Genomic DNA, 17,443 nt, shown 5'->3' on the forward strand with positions numbered 1-17,443 from the left:
GCCCCACGCTGGGCTCCCTGATGTGCACGGAGCCTGCTTCAGATTCTCTCTCTCTGCTCCTGCCCTTCCCCTGCTCATGCTCACTCTCTCTGTCTCTGAAGAATAAAAAAAAGTTCTTATAACTTTTCAGTAAGAATATAATTTGATGATCTGATTTTTTTAATTGACCTGATTTGAGTCTCCAGTCAAATAATAGCGTAAATGCAAATAATAATGGCTGTGTTCTCAGTACGCATGGCAATCTGCTAAACAATTCACATGCATTATGTTCTTTTTAAATGTTTATTTATTTATTTTGAGAGAAAGAGTGCTAGAGGGACAGACAGAGAGAGTCCCAAGCAGGCTCCACGCTCAGCACAGAGCCCTACTTAGGACTTGATCTCAGGACCATGAGGTCATGACTGGAGCCAGATATCAAGAGCCAGCCACTTAACTGACCAAGCCGCCCAGGCATGCCCTCCCCTTTTTAAATGCATGATATTCTTAATACTCAGAACACCATCTGAGTAGGAGGTGTGATTACCCCCGCTCTGTCTCAGAGTGCTCTGGGGACATGCTCACAGCAGCAAGCCAGCACGCAGCAGAAGTGGGATTCAGACTCTGTCGGTCGAACCCCCAGCCTGCACGGTGACCGCTGCACTACAGTCTGGGGAACCCTCATTCCAGACCATCCAGGGTGCTTCTGTTTCTGTGGGAGAGAGGGAGGGAGGGAAGGCAGGAAAAAAGAACGTTCCCCTTTTCCTGTGACTTCAGGGAGAGAAAGGGACTAGCCAGCACCTTGCTCTGCACAGAGAAATGCTGTCAGATGCTCATATTCAAACAGGGATGAAAATGAGCCCTTTATGGAGTAGAGTGGCAACCACACATTCCATGACCCAAAGTTTCCATTTGCTGGTAGAACACGTACAAAAAATACTCAAGAAACGAATAAATATTCAGGAGACAAGAATGAAACAGGACCTGCTTTGAGAATAATCTACTTATTTTTGAACAAAATGAAGCCACTTCTGATGGTTTTTTCCCTGTCTAGCAGCGAGCATCAACTGAACACTAGCAATAAAGCGCCCGACTAGAATGATGGAAAATTTGCATGATGTTAAATTTTAGCCTGCATCTTATGAAAATGGTAATAGAGGGGACAGTCTGCTGAGAAAGGAATAAAAGAATCAAGTTTCGGTTTTAATTCCTCATCCATAAGTGTCATTGGAAAAAGAGAGAATTCTGGAATCATCAACTTGATGGAGAATGATGTTCCCCCCCAAAAGGTAGTGTCTTTGTTTATGAAGTAGCACCTGCATCATTGAATAAAATATTACCCATGTTGTGTGCAATGTGATTTCGGTGGAAGAAATTATAAGCGAATGACCCGTAATAAATCACATGCCGCCACCACTGCATGTTGCTAATACCAAGATTAATTCTCTTCTGATGGGGAAGCTGCTCAAATTCTGATGGAAATGTTGGTGTTTCTGGGTTTTGAATGAGTTCTAATGTATTTGTTTATTTTTAAGCACTCCTGAGATGCAGATGAAAAAGCTGGTCAGCCTGTGCACTATTCGTTTGCTTTGTGCTGTCTGTGGAGGAGGGGAGCGGCTGAGGCGTCCTCTCTAACAAGCAACCCCCCTCATCCCCCGCCTGTTCTCCAAATATTTCTGGGTCTTGGTGCCTTTGGGCATTATAACCAGCCCTTGAGACAGAACAGTTTTAGAGGGAACATTTATTTCAATGTAGTCTTTCCCTGAACGTTCATGTCTAGATTTATATCCAACCGTTGTGATGCAAAAAGACATACGGCAATTCTGGGCAAAAGTGTGAGCAAAAATCGGTGTGCTCACCCTGGATGTGTGATGTGTCAGGTGTGACACCAAGGGTGGTAATGACGATGGGGGCAGGGTGGTGAACATCAGGCACTTTGCGTCTGCAAGTTGTCAATCTTCCCAGCGTTGCCATGGCGTATTCATTGTTACTGTCATGGTTTTTTAAGTTTTTTGTTTTAATACCAGTATAGTTAACATACAGTGTAATGTTAGTTTCAGGTGCACATGAATTCAATGATTTTGCACAGTACTCAGTGCTCTTGATGGTAAGTGGGCTCTTAATCCCCGCCCCCCCCCATGTCCCCACCTCCCTCCCCTCTGGTAACCATCCGTTCTCTGTAGTTAAGAGTCTGTTTCCTTGGTTTGTCTCTCTCTTTTTTCCTTTGCTCATTCGTTTTGCTTCTGAAATTCCACCTATGAGTGACATCATATGGTATTTGTCTTTCTCTGACATATTTCGCTTAGCATTACACTCTCTAGCTCCATCCACGGTGTTGCAAGTGGCGAGATTTCATTCTTTTCAGCAGATGAGTAATAGTCCATTGTATTTGTCTATACCACATCTTCTTTCTCCAGTCATCAGTTGATGGACAGTTGGACCTTTCCATACTTTGGCTATTGTGGATAGCGCTGCTATAGACCCTGGGGTGCATGTGCTCCTTCGAGTTAGTGTCATTATTAACCTCATCTTAAAATCCAAGGAAGCTTGGAGTGAGACCATTTAAACAGCGTGCCTGAGATCTTTCAGTGTGTTAGTAACGTGGACTGGATTCCATCCCAGGTGAATCCAGCTTCCATACCGGCACGCTCACCCGCACACACAGAGTTTCTCTCATGGATGCGCCCATAAGGTGATGCAACGATCGGATCTCCGTTCTTCATTTACACTTCAGGGACTTCATAGCCCATCTGAACACCTTCATAGTTTGGCTTCAGAGTGATCATAGAAAGAAAACTATTATCTCTCATCATCGCGTTTTTATCCCTTTCTATTTCATGATCATAATTTCCTCTCCATTTCAAGTGAATGGGCAACCTTCATTTCCCCTCATTCTCTCCCTAGTCTGGTGATGCTGCTTTCGTTTTGCAGAGTGAAACACCAACCACCAACAGGAAATGAAGTGTATCAGTGCCTCTACGTGTCCCTCATCTCCCAGGGTATCAAATCCTGGTGTCCCAGAGGCATAACTCTTGGGGAGAAAATTATGTTTTGCAGACCCCATTCGTTTATCACTCCTGTCTTTTAAGTTCCCTTCTTAAAACCAGCGAGACTCGGGCGCACCCACAGTTCATCTTTATGTGGCACCTTTGGTTGTTGGGAAAACAGATTTTAAAAGCGCTTCCATTAGAGGGAAGGGTACTCTTACTCCAGGGTGAAATATTTCAATGAAATCCTTGGGAGTACTTGTCTCTCAACCACTCACCTCAGTTGTGAGCCGCTCTAAGAAGGTTTTGTTGCCTGAATAGTATCTGCCTTGATAATGAATGGCAAATGGAATATTTAGGACTTCAACCCAGCATTGCTCTTTTCAGAAGTCTTTTTGGTGAAAAAAGAACAATAATCAAAACAGATCTTTGAGGTCTGGAAACTCAAGAGAAACCGCACTGTTTCTAAAGAGTCGTTACCTTGTCTTTCTGGAAGAGGAGGAGGAATCCTGTCTCTCCAAGGGAAAGTTTATTTCCCACAACCATGTCCATTCTGGCTTTATTTGTGTCACTGATTTAGGTTACATGCAGCCATCACACACAGATGTGGCCGTGTGATAAAGTGGCTCTAGAATCCAGACATTCAGATTATTTCTAGAATATTTTCCTTAATGTTTTTATAGTTCTACTGATTAAGTCCTGTAATTTTGCAAGGACTCCCATGATCATTTCTGTAAAATGGGGCTAATCCAATCTTCCCTATTAATGTCACAGAATGGTCAGAAAGATAAAAAGAACCTGTACTAGAACTTGGAGAAACCCAACTCATGTGCCAAGTGTTACTTTATCTATACTTTTGCTACAGTCAACAAATACCGAGTAGTTGTGTGAGCATTTCTGTTGAGAGCTTACTCTGGGCAAAGAAGCATGTTCATCTTGTCATAGAATTGCTTGCACACGAGCAACCTGGTAGGATGTTGGGTGATTAAGGGGGATTGACAGTCCAGGAGGCCCAGGGGACCGGAGGAAGGAAGCCCTCAGGTGCGGATTGCCTTCTGTTCTGCCAAGCTTTGGGTGAAGGGTGCACTAAATGACTGCAGGAAGGATATGACTTCTATCCAGGTGGAAGGTGGGGGTTCTTCATGGAGAATATTGAATTTTAAATTAGCCTTGAATGAGAGATATAATTTAATACGTTATATAAGGTATATATTATGCATGATGATCTATATCTTGAAAAAGGCCTTCAGGGAAGAGAGAATGCCAAGGGCGAACATACAGGGAAGCTTGGGCCTGTCTGGAGGAGGCCAGTGGTTCATCTTGAAGGGAGTGTATGATATGTATATGGGAGAAAGGTCAAGTCTTGCTAGAAAAAGGCATCGGTGGCGGAGGTGCTTGCAGAGGGCTGTGCATATTGTTGACACTTGAAGTAATGGGAAGAAAAGGAGGCAGGAAGAGGCATGATTGTACAAGGAACAGTTCAGGATACGCTGTACGTGCTCTGGAAAAACCGAAGCCCAGGTACCCTCGTTGGGGTAAGTGCCATCCAGGTCTCCCTGGCCAAGGCGGAGAGAGGTAGGTGTGATGAAGGGAAGGATCCGAGACACAGCTCGGATGGCTCAGAGTCTCCCTGTGGGTGAAGTGGACGTCCCTTGAAAGAGGGGTGATTCCAGTTTCTGTAGCCTATGCGAGGCAGCCATGTAGACAGGAGGCCGAAGAGTAAATCTGAGCTTTTGGAAATGTGTTTGGAGGGAATGTTCTGTGTCCACCGAAATTATGAGCCCAAATGAGATCATATAGGAAAATAATTTTGAGAGAGAAGAGGGCTGAAAACGGATAGTCAGTGCCCGCAAAGGGGAAGGAAAAGGTCCAAGCAGCTCATTCCCGGGGCAGGTGGCACTTTCGACCCTGAGAGGTGGTCAGGATGAGTAAGAAGTGAAAAGTCTCCTTGGATTTCACAGGAGACTGAGATGCATTTGCAAAGAGGTGTGATGCTCCAGGTTTTAGCTTCAATTTTGATCCCTTCATTTCCTCGAGTGTGATTTATTTCCTCCTCTACACTCCTGAGCATTTCTCCCTTGCAAAGAGCTCCCTGAACTCATCGCTCCTACATACTGATAGAACTCTGCTGGAAATAGATGCTCTCTCTCTGGAGTTGAGGAGCAATCAGATGCCCAGGGCCACATACTTGAGATTGGGGAGGGGAGGGGATGAGAACTGGGGGGTTGGGTGTCCCCGCCGAGGCCACCGCAGGTCTGTGCCACAGGGCCAGGAGCAGTGTGCTTCCTTGGGGTCCCAGCATGTGTTGTGCAGGGGATGCAAGTCCAGAGCTGGATAAGTGGTAGAAGAAATGGGGTTTTATACTTTGTGTGTATTGATCTATCTGAGTGGCTACATGAATATTCATCTTGCTTCCTGTTGACTCTGTTCTATAAGAATCAAAATGGAAAAGAGAAGCCTCTCTAAAGAACCCCTTCTTTGCTGGCTTGTCTTTGAGTCTTCAAAGAGAACATCACTAAGAGGGTTTCTTCCCATAGCCAAATTCCAGAGAAGGATGGGGATACCTTAATGGGAGTCTGCAGAGAGCAGATTTCATCGATTCATAGGCTGGAGGAGCTAGAAAGGCTTTTAAAAATCGTCTGGTGTGCTTGTCCAATTTTAGGATCAGGAAGCAAGCTCAGAGAGGGGAATTGACTGCCGGCCCTCTGTTTACCATCCACTCAAGACAAATGTGCTCCAGTGAGGGCAAAATACCCTCCAGGTAAAGGAAGGTGGTGAGGGATGGAGCTCTCGTCTGCCTGAGCCTTACAGCTCCTAGCACAGTTTGAGTCTTAATTTATGTTTGATAATAATTACCTGCTAACACCTCAAGGATTCTATACTCTAGCCTGGTCATCACTATACCTGGTGAGTATGCATGACAAGGATGAGGGTTGAATCAGAATGCTCAAGTAATGCACAACTAATTCCCAACATCAACCACTTGAGAGAGAGAAAGAGAGAGACAGAGAGAGAACAAATGAAAGAAAGGGGAGGGAAGTAGGAGAAGGAAGGGAGGGAGAGAGTGATGGGAGGGAGAGAAAGAAGAAAGAAAAGAAAAAGGAAGAAAGGGAGGGAAGAAGGCGAAGGAAGGAGGGTAAGAAGGAAGAGAGAGGAAAGGAAGGAAGGAAGGAAGGGAAAAATCCTAGTGTTATGAGGCCAAAAATTAGTCTTGAACATTTCATGTCCAGAAATAATGAGACTTTATCACAACTGAATCTAGTAAATTTGGTTAATTAAAGTAGCCACTTGAGTCTGGAGGTCTTCACGAGTCAGTTGAACTCTAACAGTCCTTGACTGATGACTTGAAATCTAAAACACACTTTGTCTTCTGGAGAAGACAGTTCTAAACTGGAAGTCTCTAACTGTTCAGATTCTGAAAACATTTCCCCCCATGTATTTGTTATCTATTGCTGCCTAACAAATTACCCCAAACCTTGGTGCCTCCTTGAAAGGGCAGACACGTTGTATCTCCCAGTTTCTGAGAGCCAGGAATTTGGAGGCAGCTCAGACATTCTCATGAGGATACAGCGAAGCTGTGGGCCCAGGGCTGTGTGGTCTCATCAGTGGACTGGGGCTGGAGGGCTTGTGTCCAGGCTCATTCACCAGGTAGGCTCCCCCCACTGCCCCCTTGCGGGAGATCCACGAGACAGTGTCCAACTAAAACAGAGACCACGGTGTGTTTTATGATTTCATCTTGAAATTAGTGTGTCAGCCTTTATTGCACCCTGTGTTGTATTGGTCACACAAGCCAATACAGTGTGGGGAGACTACCAAGGGGTGAGTACCAGGAAGTGGGGGATCCCAGACCATCTAGAGGCTCCCCCTACACTGATGTGTGACTATGTTCCTCGTTGTCTTTGGAGCCATCCAAGGAATCATTTCATCCAATTTAAGGCTTCCGTTAGTATATGATATGGGTTTGGTTTAGAATAAAAAAATAACTATCAACCAGATGGACAGGCAAGGAATCGCACCTACTTACAGAAAAGACGTCTTCAGAGAGGGATACACAGTTGCAGATAATTGTTTTCAAACGTGGGTAGATATGTATTTATCCATGCACACATATATATACATGTTCTCATTTGCTTTTCAGAAGCAACCATGTAAATTTGGAATCATTGTTCCCTGTCTTTACAGATGAGGAAATGGATTTGGAAAGTTGCATAGCTTGCCTAAGGTCACACACCTGTTAAATTCTGTAGCTCAGGGGCGCCTGTGTGGCTCAGTTGATTAATAAGCATCTGACTCTTGATTTAGGCTCAGGCCATGACCTCACAGTTCCTGAGTTCGAGCTCCACATCGACTCTGTGCGAACAGCATGTGGAGCCTACTTGGGATTTGCTCTCTCCTCTCTCTCTGGCCCCCCCTCCCCTTGCTCATGCTCAAGTGTGCACTTTCTCTGTCTCTCTCTCTCAAAGTAAATAAATAACTTAAAATTTTTTTTTAATTACTTTGGCTATTTGGGGTCTTTTGTGGTTCCATATAAATTTTCAGATTGTTTGTTCTAGCTTGGAGAAGAATGCCGGTGCAATTTTGATTGGGATTGCAATGAATATGTAGATTGCTTTGGGTAGTATTGACATTTTAACAATATTTGTTCTTCCGATCAATGAGCATGGAGTGTTTTCCACTTTGTTATGTCTTCTATTTCCTTCATAAGTTGTCTATAGTCTTCAACATACAGATCTTTTACATCTTTGGTTAGGTTTATTCCTCACTATTTTGTGGTTCTTGGTGCAATTGTAAATAGGATCTATTTTATTTCTCTTTCTGTTGCTTCATTATTGGTATACAGAAATGCAACTGATTTCTGTACATTGATTTGTATCCTGTGACTTTGCTGAATTCATGGATCAGTCTAGCAGACTTTTGGTGGAGTCTTTCGGGTTTTCCATGTAGAGTATCATGTCATCTGTGAAGACTGAAAGTTTGGCCTCTTCTTTGCCAGTTTGGATGTCTTTTACTTCATTTTGTTGTCTGTAGCTCTTACTCCAGATCCAGAGAAAAAGGTAACAGTATTAAATGGAAGTCCCCATAGCTTGCTTTTGGATAAATGTGTACCAAACTCAGTAAAGATTTTGTTTTAAATAACACATTGTGAAGTGCAAGTGATGTTTTTTTGCTTGTTTTTTGCTTCTAGCTACAAATGAAAATAAAGATACTTTCTTTGTCAGTATAGAAGGGTTATATATTCCTTTAGGAGAAGCGTTACCGCCTTGTTTGCCATCTCTTAAAAAGCAGGAATGATTCGGGCGCCTGGGTGGCTTGGTCAGTTGAGCGTCTGACTTCAGGTCATGATCTCACAGTTCATGAGTTCGAGCCCCACATTGGACCTGCTCTCAGGGCTGAGCCCACTTTGAATCCTCTCTTTCTCTCTGCCCCTCTTCTGCTCATGCACGCTCTCTCTGTCTTCAAAAATAAATAAACATTTAAAAATCCAGGAATGTTTTCCAAGCTGAGAAAGGAATATATTAAATGCAAATGACAGTTTTTGAGTAAGCTGCTGTGTGGGAGATGTGGTTCCCCTTTGGGTTTCTCAGACTTGGTTAAAGGTCATAATGTCTGTGCAGAGTCGGGCAGGCTGAGGGCGCTGAGCAGGGCTGCTGACATGGTGGATGGAGAAGGGGCCTGAGCAGGCTCTTGGCATGGGGAAGGGGCCTGAATCAGCTCTGGGGGGTATGGAGAAGGGGCCTGAATGGGCTCTGGGAGGAAGAACATGTGTCTGTTCTTGGGACAGAGATGGACTGGGCAAACATAAGGCATCTGCACACTCCTCATAAGCGTTGCATGATTACCCGCTAATAGCCTGGGCAAGCATCACCTTCCCCGTCAGTGCCAAATCAGCCATTATCATTCTATCTCTCATCTCTGAGATGAACTCAGATCCCGAGTCCTTATGTGAACTCATATATCCCATTAATTTTCTCTGCTCTCTCTGGGCAGATAGCAGACTCTGTACTACGGACACATCTCGGGTCTCTGACGTTTATAGTTTTGCTTCCAACTTCTCCTCCAACAAGGATTCCTACCCGCATTTCAATTTCCAGTTTAAGTGAAGATCCTTTGAGAATCTTTCTCCCAACGATTTCCTTTTCTGAATAGCATATAACTCTTTCTTTGTAAAGCAGTTAGTTGGTCCATCACACGTCATTAAAAAACAAAACAAAACAAGCATTCTGTGCATGTTCTATCTTGACTGCTCCAATCTGAAAAAGTTTTGAGAGGAAGACTCACATCTCAGATTTCTTTGTAACTTTTCAGTCTTCAGCCAACACTGAATAATAGTCATTTGTGGAGATTATTTGATGCCCTTGATGTAGATATAGCATTCCCCAACCATGATTTTTCCAGAAGGTGCTAAATACATTCACTCTTGGTCCCTGCCCACTCTCTGCATCTCGTGGGATCAGTCACCTCTAACAAGATACCACAAATGTGTCCATCAGGGAATGGGTGGCTTTGGTTTGGTTGGCCCACATGGTTGTTTTTTTTCCTTTGAACCTCAATTTAAAAGTTGGGAAATTTCATGTACAAAGGAGAAGTTATGGCTTCCTTTGAAATAACTGAAGATGCAGACCCCAAGTGTTTACTCCCATAGGAATTGTGGGTTGTATGAATTCTAGGCTGTGACAGCTCCCAGTACTTTGTATACTGGGCTCAGTAGGGCTATTGAGTACCTGTGAATCGTTACATATGCACTATTGATTTCCTAATGTTGGAGACAGTTCTCCATAAGGACTGCCCGATTCTTACTGTTGGCTCTCAGTGTACTGGCTGTATCTGAGCAACCATGCACAATATATTTAACCTGTCTTTCAGTTTCCCTTCTGTGATCTAGGGGTAGTAATGGTGCCTAGAGCTGGGTTGTGAGGATTGATGAGTCAGAATATACCAAGGGCTTATAATAAACCTGGCACATACTGAGTGCTCAGGAAGTGTTTGCTGTTATGGCTATTATTCTTCCTAGAGCTACTCATGATAGCAGTGGTACCTTCCAACAGTATCTACCAAGGTTCTTTCTCTAAGTAGAGAAAGAAAAAGGTGAATTAAGAAAGTCGTGTTTCAGGAAAAATGGGACAAAGCAAATTCCATTTAAAAAGTAAAGAGTTTTCCTTGTGTCTAATATAAATTGAGCATTTTGGTGTTGAGGGGTCTATTAGCCAATCTTCTTGCTTAGGTCTTTGTTAGATGGTGTTTGGAAAAGCAGGTCCATTGCTTATTTCCTTGAGCCAAATTCTAGTACTAGGTTTGTATGGTTTGGGGTTGTTTGATCTTTTAAATATAATTTTTTTTATTATTTGGGGATAATTTTAGAATTTTAGGAAAGTTGCAGGGATGGTACAGAGAATTCTTGTGTACCCTTCCCCCGATCTTCCCATTGTTAACAGCTTACTTTTTTGATGGCACGTTAGCCAAAACTAAGAACCTGAGATTAGTAAGTTACTATTAACTAAACTCCAGACTTTATCAGCTTTCCAAATAGTACTTTCTGTTCTAGGATCCAGTCCTGAATCCGCATTGCATTTGGTGTCCTGTCTCCCCAGTGTCTTCTGGCCTGTGCCAGTCTCTCAGTCTTCCCTTGTTTTTCCTGACCCAGAGTCATTTGTTTCTATCAGTATTGTTATAGCCTGACACATTCCCCCAAGTTTATATGTAGGAGTCCTATCCCCTGCACCTCAGAATGTGACTGTATTTGGAGATAGGGCCTTTAGAGAAGCAATTACATTCAAATGAGGCCATATGGGGAGAGGCCTTAATCCAATTTGACTGGTGTCTTTAGAAGAAGAAGCAATCAGGGTGCAGATGCGTGGACAGAGGGACACCACATGAGGACACAGGGAGACGACGGTGTCTACATGCCGAAGAGAGAGGCCTCAGAAAGGATGGGCCCTGCCCACAGCCTATTCTCAGATTTCTAGTGTCAGAAACTTAGAGGAAATACATTTCTGTTCTTCAAGCCACTCAACCTATGGTATCAGTTGTGTTTATTTTATACTTTTTGTTGTGTATATTGTTGCTCAGATTGTCCCAAATTGCTCAGATTTGCTCACCAGGGGCTCTTTCATGCTGGTCCCTGTGTTTCTTTGGCATGTCCCCATGCTTTTGATATCTGAGCACTTCTCTTCCGGTACCACAAGGTGCTCTGGGCACATTATGTGTTTTCCTTACCCTGGCCCTAGAATCAAGCATTTCCCCAAAGAGCACAAGTTTCTTTTATTTGACAATGGCATTTAGAAATAAAGATCTGCAGGGGCGCCTGGGTGGCTTAGTCGGTTAAGCGTCCAACTTTCGCTTAGGTCATGATCTCACGGTTCGTGGGTTCGAGCCCCGCATCGGGCTCTGTGCTGACTGCCAGCTCAGAGCCTGGAGCCTGTTTCAGAGTCTGTGACTCCCTCTCTCTCTGACCCTCCCCTGCTCACGCTGTCTCTCTCTCTCTCCTAGAAATAAATTAAAAACATTAAAAAAAAAAGAAAGAAAGAAAGATCTGCAGGCCGAGGTTTTGGTCCTTTACCTGTGGCGCCATCATCAACTTCCTATGGTTCTCAAACAATACCAGCCAGGAGGCTTGGCTCTCACCTGATAAACCAGGTTCTCCATGTTGGAACCATGGTCGCTCTCCAAGGTCCTGATGATGAACATCTTTCTTGTGTTGGGGGAGGGACATGAAAAAAAATGTAAGAATATCTCATTTCAGCACAGTTAACAGTCGTTCTGTGTTCTCATTCTTGATGCTAATAAAGGAAGGAAGATATAGCACTTGGGTGAACAAATTCAGAGGTCTTAAAATTGAACGAGTAGTACCTGTCTCTTTGCAAATCCATCCCTTGAAGAGAACAAGAGAGCCTCTTGAAAGAGAAAGTATGATAAGGCGCTGTCCAAAATGTTAGGCGTGAACAAAGATCACAGGATTTCAGATTTGCCTCACACCATGTCTTCGTGATGACAGTTCAAGAGGAAATGTGTTAAAGCTCTGGCTTGAAGGATTTAGCTCAGATATGCGCATTTCGTGACAGGTAAGATTAGAGGATTCTGTGGAAGCCAGTAATGAGGTTTACAAAACTTCCTTTTAACTCTGCTAATAAACAAGTGCAAGCTGGGTTAAATATCTGCTTGGATTTAAAATAATTCAGATTCGATATTTTATTGGCTGTAAACGCTTTTTTCATCGAAGCAGACACAATATCGAGTTTCTTCTGGTTCTGTGCACACATGCTTAATGGTATAAAACTTTGGGTAACCAATATTGTGATACAATATATTTGTTTTCCTGTATCTTCCTAATAGTTTGATCTCTGGTGATGGGGTAGGAGGCAGTGCTTGTTATAATGAAATTGCCAAACATTAGTTTTCACTTAAGGACCTTTAATCAACAGATGCTAAGAGCAAAATGGATTCTGCATTTTTACTACAGTGGATTTTTAATGTTGTTGCTAATAAGCATCTAAGTCCCATAGTGAGAGAAATTTTGTTTCCTTTTAAAAAATTAAATTTTGTGTTTTCCCTTAGAGCCTAATTCATTTGCTAGATTAAAAAGCATTTAAAATGATTGTTTAACACATGGAGAAAATACAGCAATTGTTGTAATTCTTTCTTTTTATGAAGAAATAAGTGCACATTTGGCTCCTTGAGAAGATATGAACTTTTATAGTTGACTCTTAGGAATTAAGACATATATTTCTGTAAGCCTTGCCTGAAGTGGTTTTGAGCTGATAATGTCTTCTGCCTCAATCCCATGGAAATTCCCTTAAAATCAGATATGTTAGAACTGGATATATTCCTGAGTGGTCATAGAGGACAGCCCCTCTCTACTTTAGTTAAAATTGCTCCTATATAACTTTTATAAAGAGAACACTCATGGAAGTATAGCAGAAATATCCCAGAGATGGACATGTAACAGATCCTTCAATGCATTTTCCAGTTTTTAATAATTTTCATTGCATCTATCCTTCTCCTCAGTTGAAAAATTAGAGGGGGTCTTCCTGTCTCCAGGAAAGCTGCAATGATTCTTCCTAATCACCAGTGGCTAACCTGGACCTGTATCATAATGAATCCTCCAGAAGTTCAGCCACCCACGTCAAAGTCAGCTGTCTACACGGAGGCATTAATGAATGCTTTATTTTCCTCTAGACCAAATAAAACTTATTTTTTACGTTTGTCTTATAGTCCATATTTAACTTTGAAGCATCTTGTTCCATTGCTTGTGTAGAAAACAGTGAGTGTAAATCATCTGCATTTGGGTAATTGTAACTCTCCCATTCTGGGGCTGATACTGTTAGCCAGACTCTTGGGGCAAGTGCATCCTCCAGTAGGCTGGCCTCAAGGACTCATATGGTTCATCCTTTTCACAGTCTGGAGAGCAGACGTGTTCATTACTTGGGCTGCTGTAATAGAACGCTACAGGCTGGATGGCTGAAACCAGAGAATTTATTTCCCAGAGTTGTGGAGTCCTGAAGTCCAAGGGCAAAGTGCCAGGGGTTGACTTCCGGCATGTCCTCTCTCCTTGGCTTGCTAATGGCTGCCTTCATGCCATGTCCTCCCACAGCCTTCTCCTGGTGTCTTTCCTCTTGTAGTGAGGGCACCAGTCACATTGGAGCAGGGTCTCACCCTCATGACCTTATGGAACCTACGTCACCTCCTACATGCAGACTTCCCTGCCTGCAAACACAGGCTCACTGGACATTAGGGCTTCAGCATAGGAAATTTGAGGGACACAGCTCAGTCCACAACAAGGGGTGTTCAGTCACCTCACTAAAAGCTTTATCTCCCAATTCACCCCCGCCCATAACTCCAGAGGAGAACAATGCCCTTTTTTTTAACCTAAGAAATCTATTTTTTAAATTTTTTAATGTTTATTTATTTATTTTGAGAAAGAAAGAGAGAGAGAGCTGGGGAAGGACTGAAAGAGAAGGGGAGAGAGAGAGAGAGAGAGAGAATACCAAGCAGGCTCTGCACCATCAGCGTAGAACCCAAGACAGAACCTCAGACTCACGAACTGTGAGCTCCTGACCTGGGCCGAAATCAAGAGTCAGATGCTTAACTGATTGGGCCTCCCAGGCGCGCCATATACATAAAGTTTTACATTTCTCCCATCCAAGTACTAACCAGGCCCAACCCTGCTTAGCTTCTGAGATCAGACCAGATCGGGCGCGTTCAGGGTGGTATGGCCGTAGACTTGCATTTCTGTACTCACCTTATCCAGTGCAGCCCAATCAGGGTGGCTTCATTTCCCTACTTGATGGTTTCACCTGATTCTGTCCTGGCTTCTGCCCCACCAAGGGCAGGTGAGTGCATCGCACGTGCTCACAAGTGTGTCCTGCCCTAAAATCTTTCATAACTTGATTTGATGTCCCACACAGCCTTCAAACTACAAACGCCTTCCTCATCTGAATTCTGCAGGTCGCCACCTTAGAATATTCAAAATAGAGCCCGAGAAGCATCACCTGTGAGTTTATTAGAAATGCAGACTGTCTGGCCCCATCCCAGGCTTCCTGAAAAAGAACCTGTGTTTTCACAAGATCGCCAGTCCTCATAAACAGGAAAGTTTGAGCAATGCCTCTCTAGATTGGTTCTCGTGGTAAATTAAAAACAGCTCCTCACATGTCAGCCAGTCACTTGTGCTGTCATTAATTTTCCTCTCAGTCTGTGCCACTTAGTTTAAATAAACCGAGTCACACCAGGTTTTCCTCAGGGGACTCATTTCCCTAAACAGTGTGTCTGCTATTTCTGTGCCTACTGGTCTTTTATTCAGTTCTTCGGAGATCGCAAATCTGTTTCTCTGCAGCCTGATGCATATTATAGGATCCCCTATGATCATAAGGTGACCTGTGGCCAACACTAAGGCTGAAATACAAAGAGTAAGCTTGCATATAGTCCATGGTTTGTGGTAATTTTCATTCAGTGGCACTGCCATTTATTTATATACTCTTTTGATTTTCTAGAGAAAAAATAGAAGTATTATTTGCATCCAGTTACCTGAGGTCACATTTTAAGTATTTTTAGTTCTAGACATTTATTTTGTAGTCGGTACACACAAGGTTTTATAAATAAGGGCTTCAAATAGTAATCCCTCTTCTATTTTTTTTTCATTGTTAATCATTGGACTTCTAGATGTATGAATAAGATTATGTGAGGCAGACACTTTCTTTGCAATTGCTTAAAAAATTCAGTAACCAATAATTTAAAATAATTGAAAACCAGGTCAAAATCAAAATGAGTATAAAGCACATTTTCTCCTTTTTTCCCACTAATACTGCATGCTGGTGAACCGAATACAAATAGCCTGCTTTCTCAGGAAAATTAATGTGAGGTTCGTCTAGCAAATCGCAGGTGCTCTGCAGAATACACTCTCTCTCAGCACTACACTAGTACAGAGTTTTAAAAAAGATATCAGTGAGAAATGAAGCATTCAATTTGTAAATTGTTCATGTTTTAAGCCATTGTGTCCATCATTTTTATTAAGAGAAAAACATTCTGCTACCTTCTACCTGACATTGTGGGACTCCATGATGCGGTAGCATCCCACAGCTTGCAAGGAGCCATTTTATTTTATTTTGAATGCGTATTTATTTATTTTTGAGAGAGAGAGTGAGCATGAGCCAGAAAGGGACGGGCAAGGGGGAGAGGGAGAGAATCTCCACACTGTCAGCACAGAGCCCAAGTCAGGGCTCAATCCCATGAGCCACGAGATCGTAACCTGAGCTGAGATCGAGAGTCGGACCCTCAACCAACTGAGTTACCCAGGTGCCCTGCCAAGGAACCATTTTAAAATTTTGCTCTGTGATTTGCAGTCAGCCGTATATTGGCGTCCGACTTTTTGAGTGGGCAGTTTGGGCTAATGTGAGTATAGTTTGCGAATCCTACAACTCAGACTAACAAAATTCAAGATGCACCTGACAGAATAGAATTCGGAAGAGCTTTCCTATCAGAAAGAAAGGATTTTCAACTCTTGACTTTCCCTCCCATACCAGTTATGTGGCATAACTTAATTAAAATTAAAAAGGAAACTCTTCCTTTCAAGATAGTCAATTTGAATCAATCTTCCCAAAGCCTTTCTTAACTTAATCACCTTTATAAACCCTTTACCGGTTCTCTATTTCCTATAAGATAAAATCAGAATTCCCTGTCTTGATATTACAGCACTTTAAGGAGAACCCTACTCCCTAGCGCTGCCTTCCATCTCTCTCTCTCTGTGCCCTTTACAAAGGCTTCCTTCCAAATAACCTGTATAGTATTTACCAAGCCTTACTCAGTCCTTCCTTGGAGCCTGCGTTAGTTATCTGTTGCTACAAAGTAATCACTTCTAAGCCTGGTGGTTTATGATGACATTAGCCCTTCATTATCTCTCAGTTTCTGTGGGTCAGGAAATTGGGAGTAGCTTGGCTACTTGACTCTGACTTGACCTTGACTTTGGCTGGGGCTTCAGTCTCCTCTGAGGGCTGGAGGACTCACTTCTGGCCCATTCACTTGGCCAGCAGGTTAGTGCCAGCTCTTGGCTGGAGGCCTCTGTTCCTCTCCACAGGGCTTCTCGAGAGTTCTCCGGCTGCCTCCTTCCATAGGGAGTGATTCCAAAGGCCAGGGCACATGCTGCGATGGCCTTTATAATCAGCCTTGGAAGTCACATCCTGTCATTTCCACCATCTTCTGTAGGCCACGCATAGAGTGGATTTGAGAATGGGATTTGGAAGGAGATCACACAAAGGGAATAACAAGAGGTGTGGGTCGCCAGGGCCATCTTGGATGCTGGCCGCCGCAGAGCCGTTCTCACTCCATCCACACTTGCCATGTGCCACCTCTGCCTCCTCCTCGGTGGGCCTTCCTGGCCCACCCTGGACCAAATGAAACCCTCCAGCACATGCTGTCCATACCAGTCAGGCAGTGGGTGCTGTCTTTGCATGTAGATTTTTCTCTCTAGATGAATTACACTGTAAGTAAGTCACTAAAGGGCAGAGTTCTAACTCTTAGAATACCCTTCATGTGATAGGTATTAATAAGGATTCCCTAATCTTCATTACCCAGAATTAAGAAGGTATATCTGCTGTGTATAATACATTCAAAACCTTTGACACTATTTATCTTTGGCTAAGGTTAATTTGCATTCCTCGCACATCTTTAAATGTGGTGTTACTAGTAACTCTATAGCAACTGTGCCAAATTTTTTGGGAAACTACTCTGATATTGCCAATTCTTTAGGTTGTGAAATCTCAGGCATGCGTGTCGATAGGAAGCTGTCACATTAAGGTCCTACTCACCCACAGTGTGCTACAAGTCTCTGAACAATCTTGGTTCCCTTCTGAATCAGTATAAGATTAAATTAAACTCAGTATGATCTTAGTGTCAGTCTAGTAGTCAAACTTTATATATACACACATATACAGATTACATATATATATACTTGTATATATACAGATTATATATATATACTTTTATATATATAT

This window comes from Crocuta crocuta, unplaced genomic scaffold (assembly GCF_008692635.1).
Source record: "Crocuta crocuta isolate KB4526 unplaced genomic scaffold, BGI_CrCroc_1.0 scaffold408, whole genome shotgun sequence".
NCBI classification, from domain to species: Eukaryota; Metazoa; Chordata; class Mammalia; order Carnivora; family Hyaenidae; genus Crocuta; species Crocuta crocuta.